Source organism: Bos taurus, chromosome 20, assembly GCF_002263795.3.
Source record: "Bos taurus isolate L1 Dominette 01449 registration number 42190680 breed Hereford chromosome 20, ARS-UCD2.0, whole genome shotgun sequence".
Classification (NCBI taxonomy): domain Eukaryota; kingdom Metazoa; phylum Chordata; class Mammalia; order Artiodactyla; family Bovidae; genus Bos; species Bos taurus.
Window position 1 is genome coordinate 71881100 of NC_037347.1, and position 12019 is coordinate 71893118.

Here is a 12019-nt window from a genome sequence, read left to right on the forward strand (position 1 = left end):
AAAAAGAGAAGATTAAGCCAATACTGCGAGAAGCCTGCACACCACAATCGGAAAAGACTTGCTCAGCAGTGAAGACCCAGCTCAGCCAAAAATAAATACATTAAATAAATAGTTTTTCAAACAGAGATTGAACGCTTTTTTAATTTAGATGTGTGTAAGAAACTTTCATGCGAGTGTAATCTCCCTGGTTCTGTCTACATCTCAACAAAATTGTGAAGCGACAGGACACTTAAAGCCAAGGGTTCATCACAGCTCTCGGAAGGACCTGTTACAGCTCCGTGTACAGCTCATTTTATTTAGAAAATGGCAGGGAAAATACCATCCTCGAGCTGTTGAGGGCATGCCAACAATGACGCGAATGAGAAGAAGCGCCCGGTCCTTTGGCTCCTCCTTTTAACATGTTTTCTCCCCCGGACTGCCACATATGGGGAAACTGAGCCACCAGGATGGCTGATGTTCTACCTGAGGTCCTGCCTCTGGTCCTTGGACCTCCTTTGTTCTATTTTCGCGGCTTTTCCATTCCGTCTTTCAGTTCCTTTCAGTTCAGTCGCTCAGTCGTGTCGACCCTTTGCGACCCATGAAGTGCGGCCATCTTTTGGATCTCCTAGCGTTCTTATTCTAGACTAACCTAACAAAATGAAACATGTAGGGCTATATGTAACACCATCTGGCTCTATGTCAGTTTGGGACAGAGAGAAAAATTGGCCAAAAGTGGGTTCGAAGTATGTACTGTCTTGCAACTGGATCTATATTGCCAACCGTTTTGGGAAAATGGATGAGGGTCCCTAGGATCAGGCATCTTGTCTCTTTTACAGAATCCTGCACTTGCAGCTCCCTTAATCCAGAGGCCTCGGAAATCAAGAACCCTCCTAGCATCAGATGATCATTCATTTAACCTCAGACGACCCTCAAAAAGGAAAAAGGGACGCCAAGTCTCACCACTCTAACACCCTACACCCCTTAATTCTGCATCCTTCACTGAGCAAACTTTACCAAGTCAGGACTTGATGTTCCCACTGCACAAGCCAATGAATCCGAGAATGACTTCATTCGGAAAGCTGGCCATACCAAGAAGATGTCAGGCTAATGTCTCAAAATAATCACCTCATAGGGGTGTTGATGCCTGGTTCTTTCACAGAACAAGGGTGTGGAGGTGAGGAAGCAGAGGACATGTCAGTTCAGTCCGCTCAGTCATGTCCAACTCTTTGTGACCCCATGGACTGCAGCACCACCAGGCCTCCTGTCCATCACCAACTCCCAGAGCTTACTCAAACTCATGTCTATTGAGTCAGTGATGCCATCCAACCATCTCATTCCTCTATTGTCCCCTTCTCCTCCCTCCTTCACTCTTTCACAGCATCAGGGTCTTTCCCAATGAGTCAGTTTCTTCACATCAGGTGGCCAAAGATGAGAGGGTAACAGGTAGGAAGGCCAGGGGTCTCCAAACGGAGGAAATAGGCTGCCAAGTGTCAGACATCTTTATCTCTGTCTTAAGTGACAGGAAGAAACAAACTAGTGTGATATTTTTTTCCCTTTCTCTATGCAAAGTTAAGAAGAGGTTTCTCTCAAAATTTTGTGTTGCCATAATGACACCTGGTTCCACCTGAACTTACCTTTTCTCAAACCTTGAGCTCACCAGTGCACGTTTCTTATGGAGATGTTTGACGTAAGCTGTTAATGTGCTGTGCATTTACCCCAGGCTCTGTCTCCAAGTCTGTTTCCATCTAAAGGTTCAGAACTGATTTGACAAACCAGTATGTTATATTCATACATTGTTTTCCTAATCTATATTAATGAAACTATATGTTTGTATGGAAATCTTCCTTCTTCAAGATTCATGTCAATCGTTTTATGGCCTGGGATGACTCACCTGGTATCAAGGTTATCTCAGAATGCATGTTGTGGGTGAGAGGCCTGATGCCACTCTGAGTTTTGAGACATTTCCTTTCTTTAATTAGACTGCTAGTAGCTATATAACATCCAGCTAAAGACTAGTGGGGGCGGGGGGGCACTCTTTCTGCCCCCTTCTGATGTCTATGTCAGAAGATGTCTCTATCTCTTTTATACTTTAATAAAACTTTATTACACAAAAGCTCTGAGTGATCAAGCCTCATCTCTGGGCCTGGATTGAATTCTTCTCCTCTGGAGGCAAGAATCCCAGTGTCTTTTGCAGTTCAGGAACAACCTTTCAAAGTATTGGAGCTTCAGCTTCAGCATCAATCTTTCCAATGAATATTCAGGACTGATTTCCTTTAGGATTGACTGGTTTTGATCTCCTTGCAGTTCAAGGGGCTCTCAAGAGTCTTCTCCAACACCACAGTTCAAAACCATCAATTCTTCAGCGCTCAGCTTTCTTTGTGGTCCAACTCTCACATCCGTACATGACTACTGGAGAAGCAGTTTTGACTACATGGACTTCTGTTGGCAAAGTGATGTCTCTGCTTTTTAATACACTGTCTAGGTTTGTCATAGCTTTTCTTCCAAGGAGAAGGTGTCTTTTAATTTCATGGCTGCAGTCACCATCTGCAGTGATTTTGGAGCCCAAGAAAATAAAGTCTGTCACTGCTTCCATTGTTTCCCCATCTATTTGCACAGTAAAAAGATCACAAATATCTCCTAGAATGGCCAGCCTCGGGGAGGGGATCCATTATTTCCTTCCCTCCTATGCCACCCACAGGTGGGCAGGTCAGGACATGTCCCTGACCACAGGCACTTTGGTTTAACACTCAGGCAGTGGGGTGGGGTTCCCCATGCTGTTTTAAGTCGCTTCAGTCATGATTAATTCTTTGCGACTATTTAGGTAGTTAGAATAGGGAAAAGGAGTCCAAAATGGCAGCAGCTAAAAGACAAAGGAAAAGCCCATGAAAACAGAACAAAGGAAGGTCTGAGGACTGGAGTGAGGACCTCAGGTAGAACAAACAGCACTCGTGGCTAGCCCTGTTTACAAAGGGCAGGCCCGGGGGAGGAAAAACATATAAAAAGAGGAGCCAAAGGGTCGGGGGTCTCTCCTGTGCTTGCGCACACTCTCTCTCTCTCTTTCTCCCTCTCTCTCTCTCTTCTATTTGCATCTTTTGGGTCAGCATGCAAATCCCATGGACAGAGGAGCCTAGTAGGCTGCAGTCCATGGGGTCTCGAAGAGTCCGACACGACAGAGCGACTTCACTTTCACTTTTCCTTTCATGCATTGGAGAAGGAAATGGCAACCCACTCCAGTGTTCTTGCCTGGAGAATCCCAGGGATGAGGGAGCCTGGTGGGCTGCCATCTATGGGGTTGCACAGAGTCGGACACGACTGAAGCAACTGAAGCAGCAGCAGCAGCCTTCATGCCTCGAGGATGTATTCTCCCTTTATTTTCTAAATAAATTTGAGCTGCAACACGGATCTGTCAGAGAACGTAGAGTTATAGCACAGACTGTCCAAGAGCTGTGACGTGCGGAGGGCTTTAACATCTGTCGCTTCAAATTTTTGTTGTGATGAGACAAAACCAGGGAAATCACACACGCCTCTGACATGACCCTAGGGGCTGTAGCCCACCAGACTCCTTTGTCCATGGGATTCTCCAGGCAAGAATACTGGAGTGGGTTGCAATGTCCTCCTCCAGAGGATCTTCCTGACCTAGGGATGAAACCCATGTCTCTTACACCTCCTGCATTGGCAGAGGGGTTTCTTACCACTAGCGCCACCTGGGAAACCCAAGGTTCCCCGATTTAGACCGTTATGTGTGGACAGTATCATTTTAGTGAACAGAAGCAACAGGAAGCAAAAGTCAAAAAAACAGATCCAACCTAGAGTCAGTTCTTCCCTGTAACACGATCCCAAAGCCCACCTCCCCATGCCCCTCTGCACCTGCCCTTTCCCCAGGATGAAAAGGAGGCCCCACTAGGCTAACGCATACTGGGACTTCCCATCACACAGCCTCGGGGAGAATGTGCCCTCTGGGAATGTGGCAGATGGCAAAGGCGCAGAGGACACGAGCTCTTCTTCCTCACCATTTAGCCCTATACAGACAAACCCTGGGCCAAATGTCTGAAGACTCTAGTAGGTTCACTGAAGTATTTCAAGTCTGATTGAACAGGAAGGATATCCAAATAGTACTATCTACTTATCTATCCAAGAGGAGGAGCAAAGGATTTGGACAGCAGCCCAGTGGCACACTGACCAGCTCACCAGGGACCACCCCAACATTTACAACAGTGGTGAGAGCACAATCCCAAATTTGGAGCCCATTTGAGATATAATTCCTGGGGATGGGGGAGGGGGGAAAGAGCAGGCACCACTGGTCCAATGCCAATCAAAGGGACGAGAAAGTGCATTAGAAGGCCACTCAACTGGGAAAAGGTCAAGGAAGTGACCCAAGAGAAAGAAAAAAGACAGCTCTTAAACCTACAGACTCCTATGCCCCAGCAGCTAGAGGTGACCTTTGGGGTATTTAATAATCAAGATCAGACTGAGGAAGAGGAAAAAACCTGACATGAGTAGAGGCAGGCCAGAGCTCAAGCTGAATTGATAGCCTGCCCACAGCCATGCCCTGCAACCCAGGAAGACCCAAAGGACAGAAGAAGTCTCACCCATCCATCCAGAGGTAAAAGCAACAGGAAGGAATGCTTCCAATGCAAGTCAACCAGCCACTGGGCCCACGAGCACCAGAAGAGGCCTCGTAGGCCATCAGCTCAGTTCAGTTCAGTCGCTCAGTCATCCGACTCTTCACAACCCCATGGACCACAGCACGCCAGGCCTCCCTGTCCATCACCAACTCCCAGAGTTTACTCAGACTCATCTCCACCGAGTCGGTGATGCCATCCAACCATATCATCCTCTGTCGTCCCCTTCTCCTCCTCCCCTCAATCTTTCCCAGGATCACAGTCTTTTCAAATGAGTCAGCCCTTCGCATGAGATGGCCAAACTATTCGAGCTTCAGCTTCAACATCAGTCCTTCCAATGAACACTCAGGACTGATCTCCTTTAGGATTCACTGCTTGGATCTCCTTGCAGTCCAAGGGACTCTCAAGAGTCTTCTCCAACACCACAGTTCAAAAGCATCAATTCTTCAGCACTCAGCTTTCATCACAGTCCAGTTCTCACATCCATACATGACCACTGGAAAAACCATGCTGCTGCTGCTGCTGCTGCTAAGTCACTTCAGTCGTGTCCGACTCTGTGTGACCCCATAGATAGCAGCCCACCAGGCTCCCCCATCCCTGGGATTCTCCAGGCAAGAACACTGGAGTGGGTAACCATTTCCTTCTCCAATGCATGAAAATGAAAAGTGAAAGTGAAGTCACTTAGTCGTGTCCAACTCTTAGCGACCCCATGGACTGCAGCCCACCAGGCTCCTCCATCCCTGGGATTCTCCAGGCAAGAACACTGGAGTGGGTAACCATTTCCTTCTCCAATGCATCAAAGTGAAAAGTGAAAGTGAAGTCGCTCAGTCGTGTCCAACTCTTAGCGACCCCATGGACTGCAGCCCACCAGGCTCCTCCATCCATGGGATTTTCCAGGCAAGAGTACTGGTCATAACTTTCCTTCCAAGGGGTAAGCATCTTTTAATTTCATGGCTGCAGTCAGCATCTGCAGTGATTTTGGAGCCCCAAAAAATAAAGTCTGACACTGTTTCCACTGTCTCCCCATCTATTTGCCATGAAGTGATGGAACCAGATGCCATGAACTTAGTTTTCTGAATGTTGAGCTTTAAGCCAACTTTTTCACTCTCCTCTTTCACTTTCATCAAGAGGCTCTTTAGTTCTTCTTCACTTTCTGCCATAAGGGTGGTGTCATCTACATATCTGAGGTTATTGATATTTCTCCCGGCAATCTTGATTCCAGCTTGTGCTTCATCCAGCCCAGCATGTCTCATAATGTACTCTGCATAGAAGTTAAATAAACAGGGTGACAAAATACAGCCTTAACATACTCCTTTTCCTATTTGGAACCAGTCTGTTGTTCCATGTCCAGTTCTAACTGTTGCTTCCTGACCTGCATACAGATTTCTCAGGAGGCAGGTCAGGTGGTCTGGTACTCTCATCTCTTTTAGAATTTTCCACAGTTTATTGTGATCCACACAGTCAAAGGCTTTGGCATAGTCAGTAAAGCAGAAGTAGATGTTTTTCTGGAACTCTCTTGCTTTTTCCATGATCCAGCAGATGTTGGCAATTTGATCTCTGGTTCCTCTGCCTTTTCTAAAACCAGCTTGAACATCTGGAAGTTCATGACTCACGTATTGTTGAAGCCTGGATTGGAGAATTTTGAGTATTACTTTCCTAGTGTGTGAGATGAGTGCAATTGTGCAGTAATTTGAGCATTCTTTGGCATTGCCTTTCTTTGGGATTGGGGTGAAAACTGACCTTTTCCAGTCCTGTGGCCACTGCAGAGTTTTCCAAATTTGCTGGCATATTGAGTGCAGCACTTTCATAACATCATCTTTTAGGATTTGAAATAGCTAAACTTGAATTCTATTACCTCCATTAGCTTTGTTCATCATGATGCTTCCTAAGGCCCACTTGACTTCACATTCCAGGGTGTCTGACTCTAGGTGAGTAATCACACCATCGTGATTATCTGGGTCATGAAGATCTTTTTTGTACAGTTCTTCTGTGTATTCTTGCCTAAGCCATGCACGGTCTGAAAACAGACAGCGAGACATGGAACTCACTTTGACTCCAGGAGGAGGGGGATCCCTCTGCTGAGATGGCCATGCTGGATGGCTGAGGTGTTCTGTGGTTTAAGCCCAAAAGACATCCCCATCAAGGAGCCCCAGGTGTCCCCTGATGTGGCAGGTAATAAGATTGATTTACCAATCGATATACCAAAGAAATTCTCACACTGTTAAGAAAGTTCTAGGACCCACGCAAATTTCCCAACCTGGAGATCCAGCAAAGGCACTGAGAACCCCCAGGGAATTTTACTTGGGAAGCCAGTAGGAGACTGAGCCTGGAGAAGGCAATGGCAGCCCTCTCCAGTACTCTTGCCTGGAAAATCCCATAGACGGAGGAGCCTGGTAGGCTGCAGTCCATGGGGTCTCGGAGAGTCCGACATGACTGAGCAACTTCACTTTCACTTTTCACTTTCATGCATTGGAGAAGGAAATGGCAACCCACTCCAGTGTTCTTGCCTGAAGAATCCCAGGGACGGGGGATCCTGGTGGGCTGCCGTCTATGGGGTCTTGCAGAGTCGGACATGACTGAAGCGACTTAGCAGCAGCAGCAGCAGCAGCAGGAGACTGAGCCAGATTTGCCTGTCAGTGTCCACAAGTCTCAGGTGGAGGCATGGGTCAACAGTTTGGCCTCAAGCCAAACAACAGGGAGGGAACTCAGCTCATCAATAGAAAACCGGAGTAAAGATTTACTGAGCATGGCCCTGCCCATCAGAACAAGACCCAGTTTCCCTCACAGTCAGTATCTTCCAATAGAAAGCTTCCATAATCCTCTTATCCTTATTTATCAGAGGGCAGACAGAATGAAAACCATAATCACAAAATACTAACCAAACTGATCACAAGGATAACAGCCTGGTCTAACTCAATGAAACTATGAGCCATGCCATGCAGGGCCACCCAAGACGGATGGGTCACGGTGGAGAGTTCTGACTAAACATGGTCCACTGGAGAGGGGAATAGCAAACCACTTCAGTATTCTTGCCCTGAGAGCTCCATGAACAGTATGAAAAGGCAAAAAGATAGGACACTGAAAGATGAACTCCCCAGGTCGGTAGGTACCCAATATGGTCCTGAAGAAGAATGGAGAAAATAACTCCAGAAACAATGAAAAGAGGGAGCCAAAGTGAAAATAACGCCCAGTTGTGGATGTGACTGGTGAGGGACATAAACTTCGATGGTGCAGAAAACAATATTGCATAGGAACCTGGAATGTTAAGTCCATGAATCAAGGTAAATTGGAAGCGGTCAAACAGGAGATGGCAAGAGTGAGCATCAACATTTTAGGGATCAACGAACTAAAATGGACTGGAATGGGCAAATTTAATTCACATGACCATTATATCTACTACTGTGGGCAAGAATCCCTTAGAAGAAATGGAGTAGCCCTCATAGTCAACAAAAGATTCTGAAATGCAGTACTTGGGTGCAATCTCAAAAATGACAGAATGATCTCTGTTCTTTTCCAAGGCAAGCCATTCAGTATCACAGTAATCCAAGTCTATGCCCCATCCACTAATGCCAAAGAAGCTGAAGTTGGATGGTTCTATGATGGCCTACAAGACCTTCTAGAATCAACACCAAAAAATGACATCTTTTCATCATAGGGGATTGGAATGCAAAAGTAGGAAGTCAAGAGATACCTGGAGTAATGGGCCAGTTTGACCTTGGAGCATAGAAATAAGCAGAGAAAAGGCTAACAATTTTCCCAAGAATGCACCAGTCATAGCAAGCACTCTCTTCCAAAAACAAAAGGGACGACTCTACACATGGACATCACCAGATGGTCAACACCAAAATCAGACTGATTATATTCTTTCCAGCTGAAGATGGAAGACGCTCTACACAGTCAACAAAAACAAGACGGGGAGCTGACTCTGGCTCAGATTGTGCTCCTAACTGCAAAATTCAGACTTAAGTTGAAGAAAGTAGGGAGAACCACTAGACCATTCAGGTATGACCTAAAGCAAATCCCTTATGATTATACAGTGGAAGTGACAAATAGATTCAAGGGATTAGATCTCATAGACAGAATGCCTGAAGAACTATGGATGAAGGTTCATGACATTGTACAGGAGACAATGATCAAGACCATCCCCAAGAAAAGAAATGCAAAAACACAAAATGGCTGTGTGAGGAGGCCTTACAAATAGCTGAGAAAAGAAGAGAAGCAAAAGGCAAAAGAGAAAAGGAAAGATATACCCAGCTGAATGCAGAGTTCCAAGGAGAGATTCAGAAAGCCTTCCTCAGTGGTCAATGCAAAGAAATAGAGGAAAACAATAGAATGGGAAAGACTAGAGATCTCCTCAAGAAAGTTAGAGACATCAAGGGAACATTTCATGCAAAGATGGGCCCAAGGAAGGACAGAAATGGCATGGACCTAACAGAAGCAGAAGAGATTAAGAAGAGGTGGCAAGAATACACAGAACTATACAAAAAAGACCTTCATGACCCAGATAACCACAATGGTATGACCAGTCACTTAGAGCCAGAAATCCTGGAGTCTGAAGTCAAGTGGACCTTAGGAAGCATCACTATGAACAAAGCTGGTGGAGGTGATGGAATTCCAGTTGAGCTAATTCAAGTCTTAAGGATGATGCTGTCAAAGTGCTGCCCTCAAAATGCCTGCAAATTTGGAAAACTCAGCAGTGGACACAGGACTGGAAAAGGTTAGTTTTCATTCCAATCCCAAAGAAAAGCAATGCCAAAGAATGTTCAAACTACCACACAATTGCACTCATCTCACACACTAGCAAATAATTCTCAAAATTCTCCAATCCAAGCTTCAACTGTATGTGAACCAAGAATGTCCAGATGTCCAAGCTGGATTTAGAAAAGGCAGAAGAACCAGAGATCAAATTGCCAACATCCGCTGGATCATCACGAAAGCAGGTGAGTTCCAGAAAAGCATTTATTTCTGCTTTATTGACTATGCCAAAGCCTTTGACTATGTAAATCACAACAAACTGGAAAATTCTTAAAGACCAGAATACCAGTCCACTTTACCTGCCTTCTAAGAAATCTGTATGCAGGTCAAGAAGCAACAGTTAGAACTGGACATGCAACAAAGGACTGTTTCCATATTGGGAAAGGAGAACAATAAGATTGTACGTTGTCACCCTGCTTATTTAACTTCTACGCAGAGTACATCATGTGAAATGCCTGGATGGATGAAGCATGAGCTGGAATCAAGATTTCCAGGAGAAATATCAATAACCTCAGATATGCAGGTGACACCACCCTTATGGCAGAAAGCAAAGAGAAACAAAAGAGCCTCTTGATGAAAGCGAAAGAGGAGAGTGAAAAAGCTGGTTTAAAACTCAACATTAATAAAACAAAGATCATGGCATCCAGTCCCATCACTTCATGGCAAATAGATGGGGAAACAATGGAAACAATGACAGGCTGTATTTTCTTGGGCTCCAAAATCACTGCAGATGGTGACTGCAGCCATGAAATTAGAAGACACTTGCTCCTTAGAAGAAAAGCCATGGCAAACCTAGACAGCATATTAAAAAGCAGAGACATTATTTTGCCAACAGAGGTCCACACAGTCAAAACTGGTTTTCCAGTAGTCATGTATGGATGCGAGAGCTGGACCATCATGTATGGATGCGAGAGCTGGACCATAAAGAAAGCTGAGCACTGAATAACTGATGCTTTTGAACTGTGGTGTTGGAGAAGACTCTTGAGAGTCCCTTGGACTGCAAGATCAAACCAGTCAATCCTAAAGGAAATCAGTCTTGAATATTCATTGGAAAGACTGATGCTTATGCTGAAGCTCCAATAGTTTAGCCATCTGATGTGAAGATCTGACTCCTTGGAAAAGACCCTGATGCTCGGAAAGGCAGGAGGAGTAAAGACCCTGATTCAGGGCAGCAGGAGAAGGGGACAACAGAGGATGAGACGGTTGGATGGCATCACTGATTCAATGGACAGGAGTTTGAGGAAACTCCGGGAGTTGGTGATGGACAGGGAGGCCTGGCATGCTGCAGTCCACAGAGTCACAAAGAGTTGGACACGACTGAGTGACTGAACTGAACTGAAGGCCTATAACATTCTTAATATACAATGTGTATATTAGCAGGTTAACATATTTTCTATGTATAGAAAGCTTCTCTATAGGAAATGTGATGTGATTTCCTATAGAGAAATCAGAGATGTGATGGGGTCTGCGAGGCTGGGAAAGCTGGATGGCTGACAAGATATGGATCGCAGTGTGAAGGTTGGGCCACGTCCTGTCCAGCTTTCTCTGGTTGGTCCTCAGTGGGAAGTGATGACAAAATCCAGGAAGCCATGGGGTATTAAGGAAGACTGGGCCATGGGAGGAAGGCATAGAGTGGCGGTAGGGCTTCCTGGGCTGTCGATAGAGATCGAGGTCTGACAACTTGCAGGTCTGAGGTGGAAGGAGAGGACTGTATCCCAGTCTGGCTCCTGTGGTGGTGCTGGATGTTCTGGACTGGTGGCTGCCTCCATAGGTCATTGTTCTGAGACTGTTAATGGTCTGGCCTTGGCTCCAGTGTCTTACGAAGAGGAATGTTCATGAGGGCCCCTGGGATTTAACCTGGGCAAGTTGGCCCCTCCACCTCCTGCACAGATCTCTGGGCATCCCCCCTTCCACCGGCCAGGAAGAGATCTCCAGTGAGTGTTGATCTGTGAGGGTGGAGCAGACCAGGCTGTGGCCTTGGCCTGGTATGAGGCTCTCTCCTGGTCTCATGTTCCATGTGAACCAGACCCTTGGTGTCTCTGGACAACCTCAGAGTTGCCCAACCCTGGGTGTTCTACCCTCGATCCCTGCAGGCTGCAGGGTTGTGTCAGCATCCACGGGATGTAATCTCCCAGCATGGATGGCAGCTGTGAGAAGGGTCTTCACTGAAAGTGGACTCTCCTGTCAACACGGTCTGGGCACTCTGTACTGGACATGAGGCCACCCTGCCCTGAAGTATGGTCTACACGCTCAACCACCCTCCAGAGGCCCAGATGGTCCCTGCCCTCAGTTTCCTCCTTATGTTCCTTTTCTAATTATTGATCATTTTCCTCCTGCTGGTGGCCACCCCGTTCTCCTTCCTGTGAAGCCCCCTTGGTCACATGTCTTTCTGCTCACTGGGTGCAGAGTGCTCTTTGTATCTAAAGGAACCCTGCCCTTGAGCACGTGTGTCCATCTCTCTGCCCTGTTTCCATGGAGCTCCAGATGTACTCACTTGCTCACCAGGCCATCTAGACTGGCTGGTGGGACAGGGCCTGAAGACCGGCTGCTTTGCCTGAGCTCAGTGGGTAGATGGGTTGGGTGGTGACTAGGTCCACCTCGATGCTGTGTAGCTGTGTTTCTGTGGCCTCAGCACCGACTGTGACTGACCCCTTAGGGTGTGC